Here is a 24,033-nt window from a genome sequence, read left to right as displayed (position 1 = left end):
CCAAATTGAAGCCACTCCTTTAATTGAGTGGGAAGGTGATTGATGGCAACCCCAATTAAGTCCATAGTGGGAAGACACATGGATGAGCACAACATGAAAACACAGACATGTTTGCTTGTGAGCTCCCGGAGGGGTCCCTCATTGAAAAGCACTGACTGCTTGATTGTGGGACCCAGCATTGAGAAGGAAGGGGCCATTGAGACCCACCCCCTTGCTCTTGCTTCCAACCCGTCTCATTCCGCGCCATGATTCCCTTCCTGCCACTCGCTTGTGCCTCAGTCACTCTGCTATCTGAAGCCTCGGCGTGGGGGCATTAGATTACCAATAATAGCTACCACCTCCCCAGTGGCACTTTAGAGTACAAAAGAGCTGCCAGCCTCTAACTGGCTGGCAATTCTTGGCAGCCCAATGTTGGCCTTAATCTAAGGAGAAAGGCGCAGTGTTGGCTTGTTAAGTGCTTAAGTGGCACAAGACCTTCTTAAAAAAAAGCAATGTGGAGGGCTCACCGATTTTCCAGCCAATGATTGAGACTCCCATAGACTCTACAAAATCTTGTCAGTTATCTTATTTCTTGAACTCCATCACCTTTTCCAGATGCCTGTTTAATTTCGATCCAATGTTCCATAACCTGACAGTTCTATTCAGTCCTTACCTTCAATCCATCATTGAGATTTTCCATTTACATTCAAATTCACCCTCACTCTTTTGAAACTCTCAACCTCACTGTTGTTACTTATAATAAATTATTTCATCATCTGGGTGTTTTGTAGGGTAAGTTCACTTTGTGCCCCGAAAACTCTGCTGCGAATGGGACAGGAGTTTGCAGACGATTGAGTTTTGGACAAGTTGCTGGCTCAAGATTTCCTGTCCTTGTGTTTTCTCTGGTTACACCAGGTGCAATGTTCCTGTGTGATCTACGTCCAGGACTCAGAGTGGATATACAGACTCCTAAATGAAGCCTTCAGAGTGCCCTTGTAGCACTTTCTTTGGCCGCCAAAGAACCAACAAGCCACAGTTAGCAGCAATTCCATCCAAGTGACCATAAGTCCATCTCAAATAAGAAAGTAAAGGTGACACGGGTCATCATTAGTACATGGAACACGTGCACCCTTATGGCCAACACCACAGATGACAGACGTATGAGATGAACTGCTCTTGTTGATAGAGAGCTGGCTAGGTACAAGATCCAGTTTGCCCTTGTCAGTGAGACTTGTCTACCTGAGGAGTGTAAACATGAGCTAAAAAAGGAAGGTTATACATTCCTTTTGAGGTGGCTGTGGAAAAGAAGAATGGTGCAAAACTGAAGTAGGCTCTGCTGTCATTAACCATCTTGTCAGTAAGTTGACTTGCCTCCCCAAGCGTGTTATTGATTGCCTGAAGGTGTTTAAACTTCCTTTACATGACAACAGGCAAGCAATCATCAGTGTATGCACCCCTTACCATGACCAACTCGAATGATGTTTTAAATTGAATGTGAACCTTGATTGCTGCTGTACCAAAGTCAGGCAGGCTCATCATTCTTGCTGTTTCAACTTTCAGGTTGGTGCTTGGGAAGGGGTCATTGGGAAATATAATGTTGGCAGTTGCAATTGCAATGGTCACCTCTTGCTGAATGTGTGTACTGAGCATGAACTCTTTTAATCACTAACACTTTCTGCCTGTCTGATTGAAACAAGGAACTCATCTCTGTTCTGTGCATTGACAACATTTTGTCTATGTCATCACCTAGCAAATAGACAGGCAGGATGTGTGTAATGAAAGCCATGTGTGGTACTGACTGTGGGATTGACCACCATTTTATCATTTCAAAACTAAACATCAAGATAAGTTTAAGTTTATTTATTATTAGTCACAAGCAAGGCTTACATTAACATTGCAATGAAGTTACTGTGAAATTCCCTAGTTGCCACACTCTAACGTCTGTTCAGGTCAATGCACCTAACCAGCACATCTTTGGACTAGGAGGAAACCCACACAACTTATCCTCTATCCACAGCCAGCTAAATTGCATGTCTGTAAAACATATGCTTTCAGAATTGCAACAACCAGGGCTGATGCAATCACTAAGCAAACTCCACACAGACAGTGACCCAACCCAGGAACTGAACCCAGCTCCCTGGCGCTATGAGGCAGCAGCGCTAACCACTGTGCTACCATGCTATCCAAGATCCACCCCCTTAGGCGTCCCCCAGAACATGATGATCCAGAAGCATCCCAGTGTCTCAAGGTTCAAACAAACCTGAAGCCATCTCTCTGAGAGAAACTCGAGGGTTGCCTGTGTACAGTGAAAATGGACACTCACTGGATAGAGGATGATTGGGTGACCTTCAGGAATATTGTGCACTCCACTGTAAGATTGGTTTGTTGAAAGGCATGGGGGAGAAACATTGCCTCTACAGGGTATCTCAGTAACCATCACCATCCAAGGACAAGTCCAACTGAAACATCTGCAGGATTGTCTAATACAAGCTCAGAGAGATGTAAGGCATTTGGCTTATCAAAAACTGCAGAAACTTCAGTTGTGTGCAGACCACAAATACCAGAAGAGATTCTATGAAATCTGTCTAAGGGCCCCAGTCGACTGGTTAGTCATTGATGTTTGGTGCCAACACGTCGACATTTGGTTGAAAAAAGCCCAAACTCTGGAAAGATGAGCAGAACACTTTAACTGGCCTTAAATTGACCTTTATCCATCAATGGTGAAGCAATCAATACGTTGCTACAGGCTGCCATTAACTGATCTTCTGATGACTCTCCAAGAAGGTTAAAAATGGCAAAAGCAATCAAACTCCTATCTAGTGGCAAAGATCCAGAAGCTAATGCTATCCCAGCTGAGCTATACAAGGCTGTATGTTAATGCTTAGTCAAGAAACTCACTAAACTCTCTCAGTCTATGTGGGAGTGAGGAACCATTCAGCAAGAGTACCAAAATGATCCATTGTCCACTGCACAGGCAGGAAAGAGCTGGCCTTCATCCCTAGGTCTCTGCTTCTACATGTATTGAAACTCTTCCAGTTTTGACCTACTGCATTGTCTGTGGTAGAACCTTCAACCATTTTATCCACATACTTTCCAACATTTCTCCCCAGCTACAAAACCTCTTTAAAACCAGGAGGAAAACCAGGAGTTGAGGGGGTTGAGCTATGAGGAGAGGCTGAATAAACTAGGCTTGTACTCGTTAGAGTTTAGAAGAATGAGGGGAGATCTCATTGAGACGTATAAGATGATGAATGGGATGGATAGGATAGAGGTGGAAAGACTCTTCCCGCTCAAAAAAGACAGTAGGACTAGGGGGCACAGCCTCAAGATAAAGGGGGGGCGGTTCAGAACGGAGTTGAGGAGGAACTTCTTCACTCAAAGGGTGGTGAATCTCTGGAATTCTCTGCCCGTTGAAGTGGTGGAGGCTGCCTCGCTAAATATTTTTAAGAAGCGGGTTGATGGGTTTTTGATAAGAGAGGGGATTAAGGGTTATGGGGAGAGGGCGGGAAAGTGGAACTGAGCCACGACAGATCAGCCATGATCTTATTGAATGGCGGGGCAGGCTCGAAGGGCCAGATGGCCTACTCCTGCTCCTATTTCTTATGTTCTTATGTTCTTAAAATAAAACAGTTCGGACCAGAATTTTTATTTCCCCATTTTACTGTTGTTCAATTTTAAAGTATACAAGACCAGTTCAGAGCAGTATTCTTATTTCCCCGTTTTATTGTCTTTTTTCTTGATAACCTGCCTCTTCAACTGTGATGTTAGGTATCTCCTTTAACCAGATGTCTGGCGCCTATGTTTTGCTATATTATATGTGCAATATGAAGAAAAGTTGTTATTGCTAATCAGTGAACCTTCTGGTGGCTGAAAATCCAGACCGGTTCATCCAGTAGCTAGGAAGCACTGTGTTCCTTGTTGGCAGCAGTAAAAGTAATTGTGCTAACAACTTGTCCTTTATCCACAGCCAGCAAAATTGCAAGTCTATAAAGCATATGCTTTCAGAATTGCAACAACCAGGACTGGTGCAACCACTAAGCAAACTAGGTGGTTGACTAGAGTGGCAACATTTGGGGGAAAAATAACTGAATGAACTATTCATAAAGCTACTTAAGAAAACAAACAGCCTTCAGCAGTAGGAGTGAAAGATCCAGATCTGCGGATATACATCCTCATATTTTGGCATACATATAAATTTCCACGTATTTACATAGCCTCTTTCCCAACATTTCATATGATATTTCTCATTTTATTTATGCAATGATTTTATACATTTGTACAGCTACATGATTACACCAAAGCTGCAAACCAGTAAATAATGTCAAAGAAGGTAATTTAATCTAGCCCATGCTATCAGAAAGAGTATTGATTGTATAAATTGTGCATTAACCCGTCTAGTAACTGTTGCAGGAATATTATGTGGGCCATATTACATGTTATAATGTGCGTTTCTTCTAATACATTTCCTGTGAAAGGTGCAGAACAATGATAAAAGAACAAAGAACAAAGAAAATTACAGCAGCGGAACAGGCTGTTCGACCCTCCAAGCCTGCACCGACCATGCTGCCCAGCTGAACAAAAACCCCCTACCCTTCTGGGGACCATATTCTTCTATTCCCATTGTATTCATGTATTTGTCAAGATGTCCCTTAAAAGTCATTGCCATATCCGCTTCCACTATCTCCCTCAGCAGCGAGTTCCAGGCACCTTATTCTCGTTTTTCATGTAAGATAAACCTGGGGTGGAATTTTACCTTTTTGTCGCAGTGTAGTTGTCGGAGGGGAAAGCGGGGTTGACTTTAGCACCAATGGTAACTTTCTCTGCTGTATGGTTAGGAACAGCGTGCAAAATTCTTTGAGGGGCAGCTCCCATGTTGTCACAGTGGTAGCCTGCCAGTCAGCAGCTTAAGTTTTTAAAGATCTTATTAAAGGCTCACTAAGTCCACAGAAATTAAAATGGACTTAGAAGTTTTAAGTTTATTTATTAGTCACAAGTGAGGCTTACATTAACACGGTGATGAGGTTACTGTGAAATCCCCCTAGTCACCGCACTCCGGCGCCTGTTCGGGTCAATGCACCTAACCAACACATCTTTCAGAATGTGGGAGGAAACCGGAGCACCTGGAGGAAACCCATGCCAGCATGGGGAGTACGTGCAAACTTCACATGGACAGTGACACAAGCCCGGAATCGAATCCGGGTCCCTGGTGCTGTGAGGCAGTAGTGGTAACCACTGTGCCACCATTCTGCCCCTAATGGAATTACCTAATGGGGTGGGGGAATTGTTGAGCGTATGTGCTTGATCAGATTTAGAGGCCTGATGATGAGATTCAAATTCATTACAATGGCATTCCTGATGTTAAATGTCAGGATCCCCATTACATTACTGCCAGAGCGCAGAGACAATCACAGTGACACTAGAAAACAGATGTAATTGGGGCCTATTGCCACAGTTCCCACTCCTGTCACCAAACCCACCCAAAAAAACAGGAGTGGAAAATCCTGACTTTGGAATTATAAATTTTTTATTCATATTAATTCACAATATTCATTTTAAAGATGATTCCTTGGGTAGAATGGGGGTGGAAATGGGGTGTGGGGGGGGGGGGAGGGTAGTTGTTTAGGATAGGGTCGCAAGGTTGAAGGTTCACCCAAGGCACTTAATATTCTTGCTCCAGTCCTGGCAACAACAGTAAATTCAACAAAAATGCCTTTGCAAAAAATGTAGTATTAATCTCAAATTCCCAAAGCTAAATTAAATCCTGCTGTGCTGCATTTGTTATAATTTTGTGGAGATGCAATTCTAATTTTGCTGTTCAGCAGCATCTTTTTTTCTAGTTTGTAAGATTTTGTATCAATGATTTATGTCACAACCTTGAAAATAGTTTGGTGTTTATGCATTAGTCATGCATTGCATCATGCAGTTATAGTCTGCACTTTGTACAAGCCTCACAATGTAAACACATCAGGTAAAAGCTGAGCTGTTATCAATAGTAAATATGATCACTTGCCAATAACAAAGATTGGGGTGGATCATGGCTGTAACATTCTACTCAACGTCACTATTTTCCAACATTTTCAAATAGTGTGGCCTTTAATGGAAGAAACTATTTCAAGGCCACTTATTTAAATGATTCAGAAATAACAATATTGTGAAAACTGTCGCAGATTCCTAAACAGATGCTATTTCAGAAGGGGGCAAGTGAATATTTTGAGTAAAACAGGGATATGGAGAAAAAAAATCTGGTATTGTCTTCCTTCCCTTTGAAGAAGAGGGGTTGTAATAGGAATAATTCAAAATGAACCTACAGAAATATACAGTCACTGTAAGACAGGGTGACACAAGAAGTTTTTTTAATGCCAGTTGCCTTTTAAAAATTCATAAATTGTATAAACATAAATCAAATTTCAAAGATCATAGAAAACCTGTTCAAAAGTACGCTCCATGTATTGATTTATGGTGACATTATGGGGAGGTAGTTACAAATTGCGACTTTCTCTAATATGATTCATTTTCCTGCTTTTTCCATTAGGAAATGCATTTGAATATAGCCCTATTTCTCTTTCATTTCACACGTCCCAAAATATCATTTAGTTTGCAGCAAAATACATCTCTCTTAAACAGCTGATTCTCAACATGTGGGCTACATCTTTTCCTGTGAATCACAAGGATGGAAAAATGCAAATTCAGCAAAATAAATTCCGATAGCTACAATCAATTGAAAAGATCCATTCGTGGAAAGGAATGTATTTAAATCCAGTGTGAAAATCTGTTCAACCTTTTGATTTCTTTACTAAATTTGTAACTGAAGTATTTCTAAATCCAGCATAATTTATATTCCAATCAATAAATGTTTGCTTTTAAAAAGGTGACCTCGGGAGTATCTATAGCTAGCTGAATGTGCCAGTAAAAGAAGGAACATTATGAATTGCAGAAGAAGAAAAACATGGCAAAAATAATCAGCGCAGGATGTTTTCTTGGATTGCTTTCATTCAGACAGAAACATGTTTGCCTGCTAAGAACGTTACACTGCTTACATTTGCAATGAATGTAAGATTGTGCAGAGAGTATGGCCATTTGTAGCTGGAGGCATTCTTGCTAATTGTTCAATAAAAGCAAGGAACTGTTCAAAAGCATCACTATTATGTCATATCTTTTTAACATTAATTTGTGAAAGTCCTGTTGATTACAAATCAGAACAGGGGCAGAATTTTCCCAAATAATGAGGCCGGAATTCTCCGGCTAACCACGCCAGTAGAATTCTCCAGTCCCGCTGCACTGAATGGAGATTTGGCTGAGTGTCAAATCTGTCCTGCCTTGCAGCAGCAGCGGGGTCTGAACGGCTGGTGAATTCCAGTCTAAGTTTCATTTCAGGTAAGAACACTGCCATGATTCGTGCCAGACATGCCAAATCAGATTGCAATCTTCACACGCTTGGTCATTTTTTTGGGAGAGTGGTGAGTTTTGCACCAGTTCTAAGCACGCCTATCAGCCCGGCTTCGTAGAAGTCGGGTGCCATTTTTGACAGGTGCCCTGAACTCAAATTAAGAAGGGTGCCAGGCAAAAGGCGGGGAATTATAGGCCGGTTAGTTTAACGTCTGTGGTAGGTAAAATTTTAGAATCCGTCATTAAGGAGGAAATTGCGAGGCATCTTGAAGGGAACTGCTTGATAAAGCAGACGCAGCATGGTTTCATTAAAGGGAAGTCGTGTCTGACAAATTTACTGGAGTTCTATGAGGATGTGTCTAGGGCGGTGGATAGAGGAGAGCCGGTGGATGAGGTCTTTCTGGATTTTCAGAAGGCGTTTGACAAAGTACCTCACAAGAGGTTATTGCAGAAGGTCGAGGGACATGGAGTTGGGGGTAGGGTGTTAGCGTGGATAGAGGATTGGTTGTCAAATAGGAGGCAGAGAGTGGGGGTCAACGGGTGCTATTCGGATTGGCGGATGGTGACTAGTGGAGTGCCCCAGGGGTCGGTGCTGGGGCCTCAGCTATTTACCATTTATATAGATGATCTGGAGGAGGGAACCGAGTGTAGGGTGTCGAAATTTGCTGATAACACCAAGATTGGGGGAACGGCAAATTGTGCGGAGGGTGTGGAGAGTCTGCAGAAGGATCTAGATAAGCTGGGCGAATGGGCCAGGAAATGGCAAATGGAATTTAATGTTGGCAAGTGTGAGGTGGTCCACTTTGGTAGGAATAATGGTAGGAAGGATTATTACTTACGTGGCGAAAAACTGCAGCAGGCGACGGCGCAGAGGGACCTCAGGGTCCTTGTGCATGAGTCGCAAAAACCCAGCTTGCAGGTGCAGCAGGTGGTCAGGAAGGCGAATGGGATGCTGGCCTTCATAGCGAAGGGGATTGAATATAAAAGTAGGGAGGTCTTGCTGCAGCTGTATAGGGCATTGGTAAGGCCGCAGCTGGAGTACTGTGTGCAGTTTTGGGCACCGCACCTGCGCAAAGATATTTTGGCCTTGGAGGGAGTGCAGAGGAGGTTTACTAGGCTGATACCAGAGTTGAGGGGGTTGAGCTATGAGGAGAGGCTGAATAAACTAGGCTTGTACTCGTTAGAGTTTAGAAGAATGAGGGGAGATCTCATTGAGACGTATAAGATGATGAATGGGATGGATAGGATAGAGGTGGAGAGACTCTTCCCGCTCAAAAAAGACAGTAGGACTAGGGGGCACAGCCTCAAGATAAAGGAGGGGCGGTTTAGAACGGAGTTGAGGAGGAACTTCTTCACTCAAAGGATGGTGAATCTCTGGAATTCTCTGCCCGTTGAAGTGGTGGAGGCTGCCTTGCTAAATATTTTTAAGACACAGGTTGATGGGTTTTTGATAAGAGAGGGGATTAAGGGTTATGGGGAGAGGGCGGGAAAGTGGAACTGAGCCACGACAGATCAGCCATGATCTTATTGAATGGCGGGGCAGGCTCGAAGGGCTAGATGGCCTACTCCTGCTCCCATTTCTTATGTTCTTATGTTCTTATGTTCTGAGAGCCTCCACCTCCTTCCCCCCTCAGATATTGGGGAACCCCTCTCCACTCATTGAATGGGAAGCTTACCCACCCCCTTTATCAACAAAGAGCATCAGCATTTGTGCTTTGAGTCCCTCTCAATAGATACCCTTCATGACCCACTCCTTCATGCTCCCACTTCATGACACCCCCCTGATTAATGATCTCTCCCCAATTCATGCCCTCTTCATTATCCTCCCATCATGCTCCAGACCTCAAGAGCAGTGCCCACCTGGCAGTGCCAGGGTGCAAGTTGGCACTGCCAGATGGACAATGCCTAGGCAAGTCCCCCGACATCAAAGGCTTCAATGGTCTCCAAGCACTCCCCCACCCCCACCCCACCTGAGCATTGGCCATCATGCCTGGCCTCTGTTTGTGGAGACCAGTAATGATTCCTGCTGGGCTTCAGCTGCGCCTGAGGGTCAGAAAGTCCCAGGAACAGGGAAGATCCGGCCTCACATGCAATCTTGATATTTAAATGCTCATTTAAGTCAAAGAATCAAAGAACCCTACAGTGCAGAAAGAGGCCCTTCAGCCCATCGAGTCTGCACCGACCACAATCCCATGCAGGCCCTACCCCATATCCCTGCACATTTACCCACTAATCCCTCTAACCTACCCATCCCAGGGCACTAAGGGGCAATTTTAGCATGGCCAATCAACCTAACCCGCACATCTTTGGACTGTGGAAGGAAACCGGAGCACTCGGAGAAAACCCACACAGACACAAGGAGAATGTGCAGACTCCACACAGACAATAACCTGAGCCGGGAATTGAACACAGGTCCCTGAAGCAGCAGTGCTAACCACTGTGCTACTGTGCCGCCCATATGCTGATCTAGGGTGGGAACCGGATTGCGTCTGGGAGCAGTGAGTGGGAAGGTACCGACAAGGTTTTGTGTCAACACAAATCGTGCTAAGCCACTCACTCACAATTCTCCAGCCCCTCTCCACTCTCACGAGTTCTATGCAGGGCATGATACAGCTAGAAAATCGCAGCAAAGATCCTCAAAGTTTACACATTGCCAAGGGGAAGCAAAATATATCTTTTCACTCAAAATTTGATGGTTAATGTTTCATTTAAGAGTGGTTTACGTCTATGCATATGTACACACTAGACAGAATGGATAACAATCTAACCTCTAAGGTAACAGTTTGCCATCTGCCATTTTTGAATAAAAGCACATTGTACAGCTGTAATAAAATTCGCACTTGACATGGCTTTCTTGTACACCTTTTCAAAGTTGACATCTGACATTAAAATTTCGTTCTAGTGACTTGTCAAATTCGATACTTGAGAGAAATCAATATGTAAGATCACATAAAAACCGTTAAGTGATTAGCTGGTGAATGTTTTGTATGTTTAATTTCAAAACTCTTGTAATTGATTAGTAATTTTAAGATTTTATTAGTTTTAGTAAAGTTTGCTGGCAGTAGTAAAGATGGCAATGTTTATTAAATATAAATTAAGTTATACATAGTAAAGACTGCAGGGCAGATGATGTGTTGTGACTGCAGAATGAGGGACTGCCTGGAGATTGGAATGATCCAGGGCAAGCTAATCTGTAGTAATTGGTTGAGTTTGGAGAACTTCAGCTCAGAGTCATTGAGCTAGAGGCCTAGATGCAGACACTGTGACATGTTAGGGAGTGGGGGAGGTACCTGGCAACTTCATACCAGGAGGCAATCACACCTCTCAGGACAAGCTTTTCTGATTGCACAGTCATCAAGGACAGCAGGGTCTGTGAGTACCCAGGGTAAGACAGTGAGTGAGGTAGCTATGAGGGCTCATAGGTAGAATTTGAAGAATTTTGGCCTTTCCAGTTGTCTAACAGGCTTGAACAGCATGAGTCTCCCATCCCGTTACGCTGGCCTCAATCAGGTTCCTGATCCCAGTGGTGACCCTATATAAAAGTCTTTGGGGTGAATTTTCCCATTCCACCCGTCATGGGAATCACAGCAGGTAACGGGCGATTCATGGAAAAGTCCGTTGACCTTCATAGAACATCCTAGAACTTTGCAATGCAGAAGGAGGCCACAATCTTTTGTTAAAGAGACCAACCACAATCCCACCCAGGCCCTATCCCCCCCCATAACTCCATGTATTTACCCTAGCTAGTCGTCCTGACACTAAAGGGCAATTTAGAATGGTCAATCCGCCTAACCCATTCATCTTTGAAGTGTGAGAAGAAACCAGAGGAAACCCACGCAGACATGGGGAGAACATACAAACTCCACATAGACCGTCACCCAAGCTGGGAATCGAACCCAGGCCCCTGGCGCTGTGAGGCAGCAGTGCTAACCACTGTGTCGCCGTGCCGCCCAATCCAACTTGGGTGGATTTTCCGGTTTCGGGGTGAGTGCGGCCAGAAAATCCTGCACCTTGTCTGGTTGGGGAGGGGAGCATGCATGGATCACCCTCATACCTGCTTGGTGACGAAGCTCTCAGCGATGGTGTGTTGGGGGTGCAGTCAGCAGGGGCGGGTGGGGGGGTCATCTTATCTGTTGCGGGTGGGCAGGGCCCTGCCATTATGAGATTGGAGTGGTCTTTGAAAAAAAGCACCCCGATTGCTGAAAAGCTGGATTGGCCAGTGTGTTTTCCACAATGCATTAAATTACCTTGATCAGGTGGGTGAACCCCTCCTGGCTGCTAACATCAACGGGAAACATTCCAGTTCTCCCAGTGATGGGAATATATAGAGTGCAGTCGAGTGAATCACGCCATGGTTTTGTTAAAGAGAAATTACGTTTGACTGATTTATTAGCGCTCTTTAAAGAAGTAACAAACTACTTGGGTAAAGGAGAACATGTGGATGGACTGAGATTTCCAGAGGAAAGGTATCACCTGAAAGGTTAGATCAAATGGCTAGGGGATTTGTTAGCTATCAGGAAATGGAGAGTAGGCATGAATGGGTAATTTTCAGGTTGACAAGTTGCCTGTAGTGCAGGGGCATCAACTATGTACAATCTGTATCAATGACTTGGCTGGTAGGACTGCATGTATGGTTGCTAAGTTTGCTGATGACACAAAAATAGTTAGGAAAACAATAAGTGAGTAGGCAAAAATTTGGAAGATGTTGTATAATGTGGAAAAATGTGAACTTGTCCACTTTGGCAGGAAGGATTGAAGAGCAGCATATTGCTTCAGTAGAGAGAGACATTACAAAGCTCTGAGGTACAGAGAGATCGAGGTGTCCTGGTATATAACTGTATAACACATAATGAACACCAACATTCCATATGCCTTCCTAATCACTTGCTATCCACATATTACTTTATTTTATGAATTGTACACTAGGATACTCAGATCACTGGAATCAGAGGTCAAAATCTTGAGCCCACATTCGTTGTCAGCGAATTTGCGAACAGCAGCTCAAGATACGGAAGTCACAGTTCTCACTGGCAACATCATCAGATTCACGTCCATAGCAGATATGAACCAGCTTTGCATTATTTGCATTCTATTAACCCACCCCTGCCAGATATTGACATCACATTGGCGCAGTTCACAACAACTTGTCCCTGGGGGCATAAAAGTAAGTCTAGCCCCTGGGAAAGAAAGGCCCAGAAGTGGATAGGCCTGAGTGAGATTGTTGTTGGTGCAGGCTCGATGGGCCAAATGGCCTACTTCTAGGATATACTATTCCACTTCCCTCAGTTCACTATAGCTGAAAGGTGTAAGACAGTAACTGTTCCTCTTTGCACCTCTGCAGTGGCTGCCTCAGGCGTTAGTGTATCTCTCAGCAGGTATTCCTGCACATTGGAATGCACCAGTCTGCAACACTCAGACGGAGACAACTCGTACTGGAAGACGAATAGGTTTCGAGAAGACCAAAGTATGTCTTTCACTGAGTTGATGACCCTCTAGCAACAGCTGATGTTTGTCTGTGTGCGTCACTGGGAACAGTCCATAGAGCACAGAGTCCTGCGTCACAGAACTGCCCAGGATGAACCTCACAATCACTTTCTAACATTTGCATTAAGACACTAAGCAGAGATTAGGATATAATGCTGTGGATAATATAAAACACAGTATTGTAATCATGACTGAATAATTCATCATTGCTAGGAACAATTGTTTCATTTCATCAAAATTCAGCTTCATGACAAGGTTGCCTTCAACAAATGCATTTTTCCACATTTGTCTTCATTTAGTATGAATCATTCTGAAAATGCTATTCTTCCATTCCATTTTCCTTTCAGCGTGTTTCTCCTTTCTCAATGGCTGCTGCAGTTTGCATTCTGACATTCCATTCTTCTGTTTGATTTTGATCTTTTCATTTTAAATATTTTATTTTCCCCATTCCATTATTTGAACCCAATCATTCACCCTCAATTTTTATTTCCTTGTTCAGCCTCCACATTTTCCATTTTAAGGTTTTCTCCTCTTCGCTTTCCACTCGCCATAATCATTAATATGTTCTTCACAGTTTCTACCTTGTTGGCTGTTGAATATACATTTGGCACTGTCCCCTTCTTATTTCTTTAAATTTGATCATGATATTTTTCTCAAGATGACTCACAATTAATTTTATATTCAAGGATATTTTCCTGTCTCTAAGTCAACCATTTTACAGCGTGTATCATTGCAATGATAATAAATGTGAGTAGGCAACTTCTTGGTGGAATTCTGTTCTCAAACTTACTTTGCTCTCTGTTCTTCCATTTTCGAGAATAGCTCAGAATACCTCTCTCAAGCATGGCCTTGGTAAGATTAGGAATTCATTATCCCATTATCATCATTTAATTGGACCAACAGCAATTTATAGTTTTTTTTAGATTAAGTGAAAGCAATATTCTATTTGCTTTTTCAGTGGACATACAAAACTCTATGGCACTGTTTTGAAGGAAATGGCTGTGTTCTGGACAATATCTATCACCCAATCAACATCATTCAAAAAAAAACAGATTGACTCATCATTGCCCATCCATACCAGCTCAGATCACCTCATGCCCCTCACTGACCCATGGCTTTTCAAATTCTCCATGCCAATCTATGCCCTGCTATTAACCTCTCATGGACCTTTGTACCATCCGTTCTAACATATGCCCATTCTAATATATGCCCGATAAAGAAAGGAAAGATAGATTACGAAACTAAACTAGCGCAAAATATAAAAAACAGATACCAGAAGCTTTTACAAATATATAAAAAGGAAAAGAGTGGCTAAAGTAAATGTTAGACCCTTAGAAGACGAGAAGGGGATTTAATAATGGGAAACAAGGAAATGGCCAAGGCCCTAAACAAGTTTTTCTGTTGGTCTTCACGGTAGAGGACACAAAAAGCTTACTGAACATTAACGGTAGTGGGACTGTAGGGGGTGAAGTCCTTAAAACGATTACTATTACTAAAGAGGTAGTGGTTGGTAGGCTAATGGGACTAAAGGTAGACAAGTCCCCGGGTCCTGATGGAATGCATTCCAGGGTACTGAAAGAAATGGCAGAAGTAATAGCAGATGCGTTAGTAGTAATTTATCAGAATTCACTGGACTCTGGGGAAGTGCCGGCTGATTGGAAAACAGCTAATTTTACGCCGCTGTTTAAAATAGGAAGTAGACAAAAGGTGGGTAACTACAGGCCAGTTAGCTTAACGCCTGTACTTGGGAAAATGCTGGAATCCATCATTAAAGAAGAAATAGCAGGACACCTGGAAAAGAATGGTTCAATCAAGCAGACGCAGCATGGATTCATGAAGGGAAAGTCGTGTTTGATGAATTTACTGGATTTTTACAAAGATGTAACAAGAACGGTTGACAGATGGAAACCGGTGGATGTGGTGTTTTTAGATTTTCAGAAGACGTTCGATAGGGTGCCTCACAAAAGGTTGCTGCAGAAGATTAAGGTACACAGAGTTGGGGATAAAGTGTTAGTGTGGATTGAGGATTGGCTATCTAACAGGAAGCAGAGAGTTGGAATAAATGGGTGCTTTTCTGGTTGGCAGTTGGTAACTAGTGGCGTGCCACAGGGATCGGTGCTGGGGCCTCAACTGTTTACCTTTTACGTAGGCAATCTGGAAGAGGGGATCGAGTGTAGGGTAACAAAGTTTGCTGATGACACAAAGATGAGTGGGAAAGCGAATTGTATGGAGGACATGGAAAGTCTGCAGACAGATTTGGATAGGCTGAGTGAGTGGGCGAGGATCTGACAGATGGAGTATAACGTTGGCAAGTGTGAGGTTATCCACTTTGGAAAGAATAATAGTAAAATGAACTATTATTTAAATGGTGAAAAGCTGCAGCATGCTACTGTGCAGAGGGACTCGGGGCCCTTGTGCATGAATTGCGAAAACTCAGTCTGCAGGTGCAGCAGGTGATCAAGAAGGCGAATGGAATGTTGGCCTTTATCGCGAGGGGTATGGAATATAAAAGCAGGGAGGTCTTGCTGCAGTTGTACAAGGTACTGGTGAGGCTGCAACTGGAGTACTATGTGCAATTTTGGTCCCCTTATTTGTGAAAGGATATATTGGCCTTGGAGGGAGTGCAGAGAAGGTTCACTAGGCTGATACTGGAGATGAGGGGGTTAGCTTATGAGGAGAGATTGAGTAGATTGGGCCTGTACTCACTGGAGTTTAGAAGGCTGAGGGGTGATCTTATAGAGACATATAAGATAATGAAGGGGCTAGATAGGGTAGAGGCAGAGAGATTCTTTCCACAGAAAGAAAACAAGAACTAGAGGGCACAGCCTCAAAATAAGGCGGAGTCAGTTTAGGACAGAGTTGAGGAGGAACTTCTTCTCTCAGAGGGTAGTGAATCTCTGGAATTCTCTGCCCATTGAAGCAGTGGAGGCTACCTTGTTGAATATGTTTAAGTCACAGGTAGATAGATTTCTGATCAATAAAGGAATTAAGAGTTATGGGGAGCAGGCGGGTAAGTGGAACTGAACGACTATCATATCAGCCATGATCTTATTGAATGGTGGGGTAGGCTTGAGGGACTAGATGGCCTACTCCTGCTCCTATTTCTTATGTTCTTATGTTCTTCCATCCACCTGTTTGGCCTTACATATCTTCCAAGAAAACCAATGCCTTTTTACCTAAGCCACTGGCTGTTTATAGGTCTTGTGCCAACTTAGTGTCAACTGATGCCAACACATACTCCCTCGCCCAAAACCATTTGCTCTTACACCCTCCATGCCAACTTACCCAGTATCCACTGTTGACAAACCTTGGATCATGATGACGAGAGATAAAACGATGTTCTGAGTATCCAGTACAGGGCTTACTTTATTAAAACACTCTCATTGATAAAAGCTAATTCAATATATTTAAATTCCTTCAAATACTTGATTCTTTGTAAAAAGCAAACTTTAGTATTCTCACAGACAGAATCTATCTGCTCTCTCACTGTCTCCAATTACCTGCTTCTTATGGAAAGAAATGTGCCATTTTTTACCCATAGAGTGTATATTCTAATTAAATAATTCAGCAGTAAGGTTTCGTGAATTTAAAATCAAGTCAGATGCGCACAAGCATCACTTAACTGGGCCAACTGCAATTTATAGCTTTGTTAGCTTAAGTGAAAGCAATATTCCATCTGATTTTTCAGTGGACATACAAAACTCTATGGCACTGTTTTGAAGGAAATTGGCCTGTGTTCTGGCCGATCAACATCATTAGGAAAAAAACAGATTATCTCATCATTGTCCATTCATACCAACTCAGACCACCTCACGCCCCTTACTGACCCTTGGCTTTTTATATCCTCCATGAATGTTGAATATACACATACAACACACAAAGGTATTGGTCACAGGTAAAGATAATGTACAGTTACAGAATATATTTCTTCAGACTTTGATTTATAATTTTGGGTCAATGACAGGCCTCTGGTTTCTTGACTGGATTCAGTGTTTTAATGTTGAAGTGAGGGTTTTGTAAAGTGAAGGGTTTGCAGCAGGTTGTGAGGTTTCTTGTAGTGAAGTATCTAGGGGGTTTGTTCTCAGGTGAGTGTTGAAACAGGAACAGATTAAGTACTTGGGTTTCTTGGTGACTTGCAGCTTGTTTCAGAATGTAATTCTGAGAGTGGCTGAGTGCTGATGGTTCTGTTAGGTCTGCTGGATAATGGAGTAATAAAGGTGCAGCCCCTGAAACCTGTTTTGTCATTTGACTGCTGGGTTAATATGTCTGAGGTTCACTGAGTCTAGTATGGATGGGTAAGCCACAGTGGTACAGTGGGAAGTTGATGGTGCCCTGATTATCAATTTTTCCTTTTATTGTTTCCTTTTATAATTTATTCCTTTTGGTAGGAATAATGGTAGGAAGGACTATTACTTACGTGGTGAAAAACTGCAGCAGGCGACGGTGCAGAGGGACCTCGGGGTCCTTGTGCATGAGTCGCAAAAACCCAGCCTGCAGGTGCAGCAGGTGGTCAGGAAGGCGAATGGGATGCTGGCCTTCATAGCGAGGGGGATTGAATATAAAAGTAGGGAGGTCTTGCTACGGCTGTATAGGGCATTGGTGAGGCTGCAGCTGGAGTACTGTGTGCAGTTTTGGGCACCGTACTTACGCAAGGATATTTTGGGCTTTGAGGGAGTGCAGAGGAGGTTTACTAGGCTGATACCGGAGTTGAGGGGGTTGAGCTATGAGGAGAGGCTGAATAAACTAGGCTTGTACTCGTTAGAGTTTAGAAGAATGAGGGGAGATCTCATTGAGACGTATAAGATGATGAATGGGATGGATAGGATAGAGGTGGAGAGACTCTTCCCGCTCAGAAAGGACAGTAGGACTAGGGGGCACAGCCTCAAGATAAAGGGGGGGGGGCAGTTTAGAACGGAGTTGAGGAGGAACTTCTTCACTCAAAGGGTGGTGAATCTCTGGAATTCTCTGCCCGTTGAGGTGGTGGAGGCTGCTTTTCTAAATATTTTTAAGACACGGGTTGATGGGTTTTTGATAAGCGAGGGGATTAAGGGTTATGGGGAGAGGGCGGGAATGTGAAACTGAGCCACGACAGATCAGCCATGATCTTATTGAATGGCGGGGCAGGCTCGAAGGGCTAGATGGCCTACTCCTGCGCCTATTTCTTATGTTCTTATGTTCTTATAGTACGAAAAATGGAGATAGACAGTCGGGAAAGTCTATAGTCTTTAGATGTTTGCCCACCCAAACAGGGTACCTGACTTCTCTTAAAAAAGTCTGGTAGTTTTAAACCTTCCAATCAAATTCATGAAGCAACCATGAGTCCTGTTTCAGAAGCCGCAGTTGCCAAAGTTTCTTTTAAGAACATAAGAACATAAGAAATAGGAGCAGGAGTAGGCCATCTAGCCCTTCGAGCCTGCCCCGCCATTCAATAAGATCATGGCTGATCTGTTGTGGCTCAGTTCCACTTTCCCGCCCTCTCCCCATAACCCTTAATCCCCTCTCTTATCAAGAACCCATCAACCTGCTTCTTAAAAATATTTAGCGAGGCAGCCTCCACCACTTCAACGGGCAGAGAATTCCAGAGATTCACCACCCTTTGAGTGAAGAAGTTCCTCCTCAACTCCGTTCCAAACCGCCTCCCCTTTATCTTGAGGCTGTGCCCCCTAGTCCTACTGTCTTTTTTGAGCGGGAAGAGTCTCTCCACCTCTATCCTATCCATCCCATTCATCATCTTATACGTCTCAATGAGATCTCCCCTCATTCTTCTAAACTCTAACGAGTACAAGCCTAGTTTATTCAGCCTCTCCTCATAGCTCAATCCCCTCAACTCCGGTATCAGCCTAGTAAACCTCCTCTGCACTCCCTCCAGGGCCAAAATATCCTTGCGCAGGTGCGGCGCCCAAAACTGCACACAGTACTCCAGCTGCGGCCTCACCAATGCCCTACACAGCTGCAGCAAGACCTCCCTACTTTTATATTGTTTGAAGACAGCTACACTTTTAAATGTGTTGCTGCCTCTGTGAACTGTGGGTGTGTGAAACGTGTCTTGCCCCTGTTTCTCTCCTCCCCAAATTCTCTGGCAAAAATGACAGGTGCCATGGTTGGTGGGACCCATGCTCCAGCATTATCTTGGCTAAGGCAAGCAGATCTTTTGGCTTTGTGAAAACTCGGGCTTAGGTTTCCACTGACATGCTTTGTTGGGGTGAGTGAGTTTGTTGTGCTTGTGGTAGGCAGAAGCTCTGCGCATAGCTTACTAATTCACATGACTTTGATTTTCTGAATTAAATATGATTTAACAATGTTCCTCAAGGATTCAGTACTTAAGTGTCCTATATACTAGAGTTAATAACACAGATTGTCCCAGCTTTGATCCCTTTTTTGTGCTGAATTGGCTAAGGCAATGTCAATGTTGTGTTAGTTGAAGTCACTGTCATTGGGTTAGGGAGGGAAAAATAACTATCGCGATCACTGTCCAGAAATCACACTTGGAACTGAAGACAGAAGATGTTATAGACACAGGCTGGTGACAAACAGCACAGTTGATTAATCTATAGGTGACATGGTGGCACAGTAACTAACACTGCTGCCTCACAGCAACCAGGGGTGCAGGTTTGATTCCCGGCTTGGGTCACTGTCTGTTCAGAGTTTGCAAGTCCTCCCCCATGGGTTTCCTCTGTGTGCTCCGGTTTTCTTCCACAGTCCAAAAGACATGCTGGTTAGGTGTATGGCTAAAATCACCATGCTAAAATCTCTCTCTAAATACCTGAACAGGCGCCGGAGTATGGCAACTAAGGGATTTTGACAGTGATCTCATTGCATTACTGCATGGCTACTTGTGACACAAATAAATAAACTTTTAAAAACTTTACTGTTCAGACTGCGGATGAAAACCAGTCACTTAGATGAGATACCAGAGGCCAATGTCCTCTGGTGTCATTGCTTGAACCAGCTTGATTAATCTTACTGGTGCAGCAATGGATTATAATTTCAAATTTGGCTTCAATTTACATGGAGTATTGTGGGATTGAAAATTTTTGATTGTTGAGAATCTCACAGGATCCTGACAGAATCTGACTAGTTTTATGCAACATTGACCTCAATGGAGGTCATTATTGGAGAGGGTGTGCACCTAATCCCATACATCAATTAGATTACCCAGTTGGTTTCACCCACCCATCCAAAGGGAACATATTCTAAAGCACCTTTTTCTCACCTCCCATCCCTTTCATCCCTGGAGCTCTCACTGCCAAAAGCAAGTCTGTGCCCATCTAATGTATTAATTTACTGCACGCACATTCAGCCAACTCTGCCAGTGCTACTGCCAACTCAGTTGAGATCAACTAATTGAGTTCAGACTATGAATTGTGGTTCATTTCCTCACTGAATAAATTGGTTAACAAGCTTAATCCATGAAGTGAATTTCCAGTTGAAGATTCCTATCCACATCCCATATTTCTTTGACACCCAATAAACTGAGTTCATATTGTCACATTCATGCAATGTGGGCTTATAAAGAATAAACACAAAATGAGCTCTTTAGAACACAATAGAATTCAGATGTCAGCTGACCATTTATACAGTTCAATGCCAGCATCTCTACGTTATTTACTTCCTGCCAATACAAATGGAAGTACAAGAGCCCCAGGACTAACCTTCATGTCTGGACATGTCTTGACAAAGTCAGTAAAATCCAAACAACCTTTCTGGACACATTTTTGAGAAATCATTAAAATGCATAAAATCCTTCCCATGGTTAATTCCCCTTCTCTAAATAATTAAAGGAAGTTGTTTCACAACATAGTTTGCAGACTTCTTGTCTCCGTAGTGGAAATCCAGAGAATGGGATGAAAATCTCCACTGTATTTAGTCATAATGGTGTGTGAATGGGTGATACTCAAATCCCACTGTTAGACAATGGCCTAATCATCAAAGACTATTTGTGGGAACAATGGAAAGAAATACTCTGGTCACATGAAATAAACTCAGTTCCTGACAAGAAGATTTAGTAAGGCACTTTTTTTAAGAATAGAGGAGAACAAGATTGCCTAAGAAAGGCCAGGAGTCAAAGATTTGCATTGGCCTTAACCTTGCTATCTGCGAAAACATAACCGGCCTTCATTATATGCCTGTTATTGTACATTGACTGGGGTGGAGCAAGACAAATTTGCTACTGCAAACAATAAACATCAGTGAATTTTTCTTCCTAAACCTCAGGTACTTTTCTCGATTGGGCCACAGAAGGATGGTAAACACAGTAAAAAGTCTGACAACACCAGGTTTCAGTCCAACCGGTGTTGTCAGACTTTTTACTGTGTTTATCCCAGTCCAACGCCAGCATATCCACATCATCACCACAAAAGGATTACAGGTCTACATTGTTTTAAGTCTTTATCTGGAACGTCTAAGACCTAAAATGCATGCTATCTTTTCATAGAATCCTACAATGCAGAAGGAGGCCATTTGGCCCATTGAGTCTACACCAACAATAATCCTACCCTATCCCTGTAACTGCATGTATTTACCCTGTTAATCTCACTGACACTACGGGGCAAATTAGCATGGCCAAATTACCAGTACATCTTTGGAGGAAACCCACACAGACTCCGCCCAGACCCAAGGCCAGAATTGAACCCAGGACCCTGGCACTGTGAAACAGCAAAGCTAACCACTGTGCCACTATGCTGCCCTTTTGTGATCACAAAATGTGTGTCTGTATGAGTCTGCGAGTAGGTGTGGTTGCATATAATTTCAGATGTTGAATGACAAACATTTACCTTTCTTTCAAAACCCTATGAGAAAACCTGTCATTTGTCTGTTCCTGACAGCTACATCACTCAAGTAAGGTTTAAATCATTTTTAAAAAATGCAGACTGAATTGGTCAGTCATGATGTGGAATAAAAGGAGAACCATGTTTATTGTCTCTCACTTATCTGTAATATAGAACCATCGAAGCTCTGCAGTGCAGAAGGAGCTATTCAACTTATCAGATCCTATTTTACCATTTTGATTCAAAGTGCGAGGTGGACTTGAAACCAGGAGTGTTTCAGATCCGACTTTTAGACCTGTACTCAGACGCCCCCATACGCACTACCTGAAAAAAATATCAGTGATCCCGAATTGTGCTGCACAAGCCTGTGGGCAGGGCTTAATGTGCCCGAAACCCTGCGGCTCCGATCGACATCTCCAACTGCGTATGCGCAGAAAAAAAAGATAGAGCGCCGCTCCCCTGTCACATTGCTCCCGGGCTGGATAATGCCTCCCCCTGGCCCCCACAGACATTGCCCCATCCCTCCAACATTACTGATCCCCCTATTCCCCCCCACACCCTCTCCACCACTTAGACCGATTGCAGGCCCTCCTCCCCTTCCCCCTCACTGATCACAGGCAGAGTGGCAGCGGACCATCCCTTCTCCCCTACTGATCTTAGGCAGGGTGGCAGCAGATTCCCCCATTCTCTCCCACTGATCTCAGGCAGAATGGCAGCGGACCCTGCCCTTTCCCCTCCACTGATCTCAGGCAGAGTGGCAGTGGATCCCTCTTCCCTCCCACTGATCTCAGGCAGAATGGCAGTGGACCACGCCCCCACCAATTTCCCCTCACTGATCTCAAGCAGAGAGATGTCAGATCCACCTTCCCCTCTCCTACAGATCTCAAGCAGAGAGCTGTCGTACCCAGTCCCAACCAACGATTGCAAGCAGAGAGCCATTGGACACTCGGCACTTACCTCCTCACGAACTAGAATTCCCGCATCGGACTTTTGTGGAGCATGTCTATTTCATGCCAATTGTAAATGAGCGAATGCGGTGGCAAAGAGAGATGTGCTGGTAAGGTTGGATGTGTAGCCCATTAAGTCCATTTAACTGCATCGTGGCCATTTTTGGGCCTTGGTAAAGGGGGAACTGGCACAGAGCTGGGCATGGACCACACCTCTCGCCTCATGCCCGACTTTATCAAGTTTTTGTGCCTGAAAACAGGCATAACGTGATGGTAAAATCGGGCCCATCAGGTTTGCACTGACACTCTGAAAGCGCACCTTACCCTAGGCCTTCCCCTCCGCTCTATTCCCGTAACCCTATGCATTTCCCAAGGCTAATCCACCTAACCTACACATCGTTGGACACTAAGGGACAATTTAGCATGGCCAATCTACCTTACATCTTACACCTTATATCATGCAGGCAGACTTCAATGTTATGGCTATAAAATTGATAAACGCTGATTTGGTGGTCAGTGGGGAAGCAGTGCATTCCCCGCTGATCTCAGGAAAAGCTGCCCACAAAGAACTAGTGATTTCTGATGAATGGATTTCCCCCGACATTGATTTAAGTTTGGCGTCAAATCAAGGAGATTTTCAGGCATTCAGTAATGGTGATGTCATCAATTAGGTTAAGCTGCCAATCACATTGAAGCAGACAGGAAAACCCATAATTGTGGCACAGTGGCACAGTGGTTAGCACTGCTGCTTCACAGTGCCAGGGATCCGGGTTTGATTCCCAACTTGAGTCACTGTCTGCGTGAAGTCTGCATGTTCCCCCTGTGTCTGTGTGGGTTTCCTCCGGGTGCTCTGTTTCAATTTCACAGTCTGAAAGATGTGCCGATTAAGTGCATCAGCCATGCTAAATTCTCCCTTAGTGTACCCAAACAGGCGCAAGAGTGTGGCGACTGGGGGATTTTCACAGCAACTTCATTGCACTGTTAATGTAAGCCTACGTGTGAAACTAAAAATTAAAATTTAATAAAATGTACTGGTTATCCATACTGCTTTAAAAATATATTAATTTATTTGCAGGTTTGCAGCAAATGGAAAAGATTGAGTATGTGGATATTAAGGAAGAGGATGTGTTAGAACTTTTGAATTCTATCAAGATAGATAAGTCGCCGGGACCAGATGGGATATACCCCAGGTTACTGTGGGAGGTGAGGGAGGTGATTGCAGAGCCCCTGGCGATGATCTTTGCGTCGTCAATGGAGACGGGAGAAATTCCGGAGGATTGGAGGATTGCGGATGTGGTTCCTATTTTCAAGAAAGGGAACAGAGATAGCCCGGGAAATTACCGACTGGTGAGTCTGACCTCAGTGGTTGGTAAGCTGATGGAGAGGCTTCTGAGGGACAAGATTTATGAGCATTTGGAGAGGTTTAGCATGATCAGAAATAGTCAGCATGGTTTTGTCAAGGGCAGGTT

Source organism: Carcharhinus amblyrhynchos, chromosome 16, assembly GCF_965287045.1.
Source record: "Carcharhinus amblyrhynchos chromosome 16, sCarAmb.v2.hapA, whole genome shotgun sequence".
Classification (NCBI taxonomy): Eukaryota; Metazoa; Chordata; class Chondrichthyes; order Carcharhiniformes; family Carcharhinidae; genus Carcharhinus; species Carcharhinus amblyrhynchos.
This window is presented reverse-complemented; position numbering follows the sequence as displayed.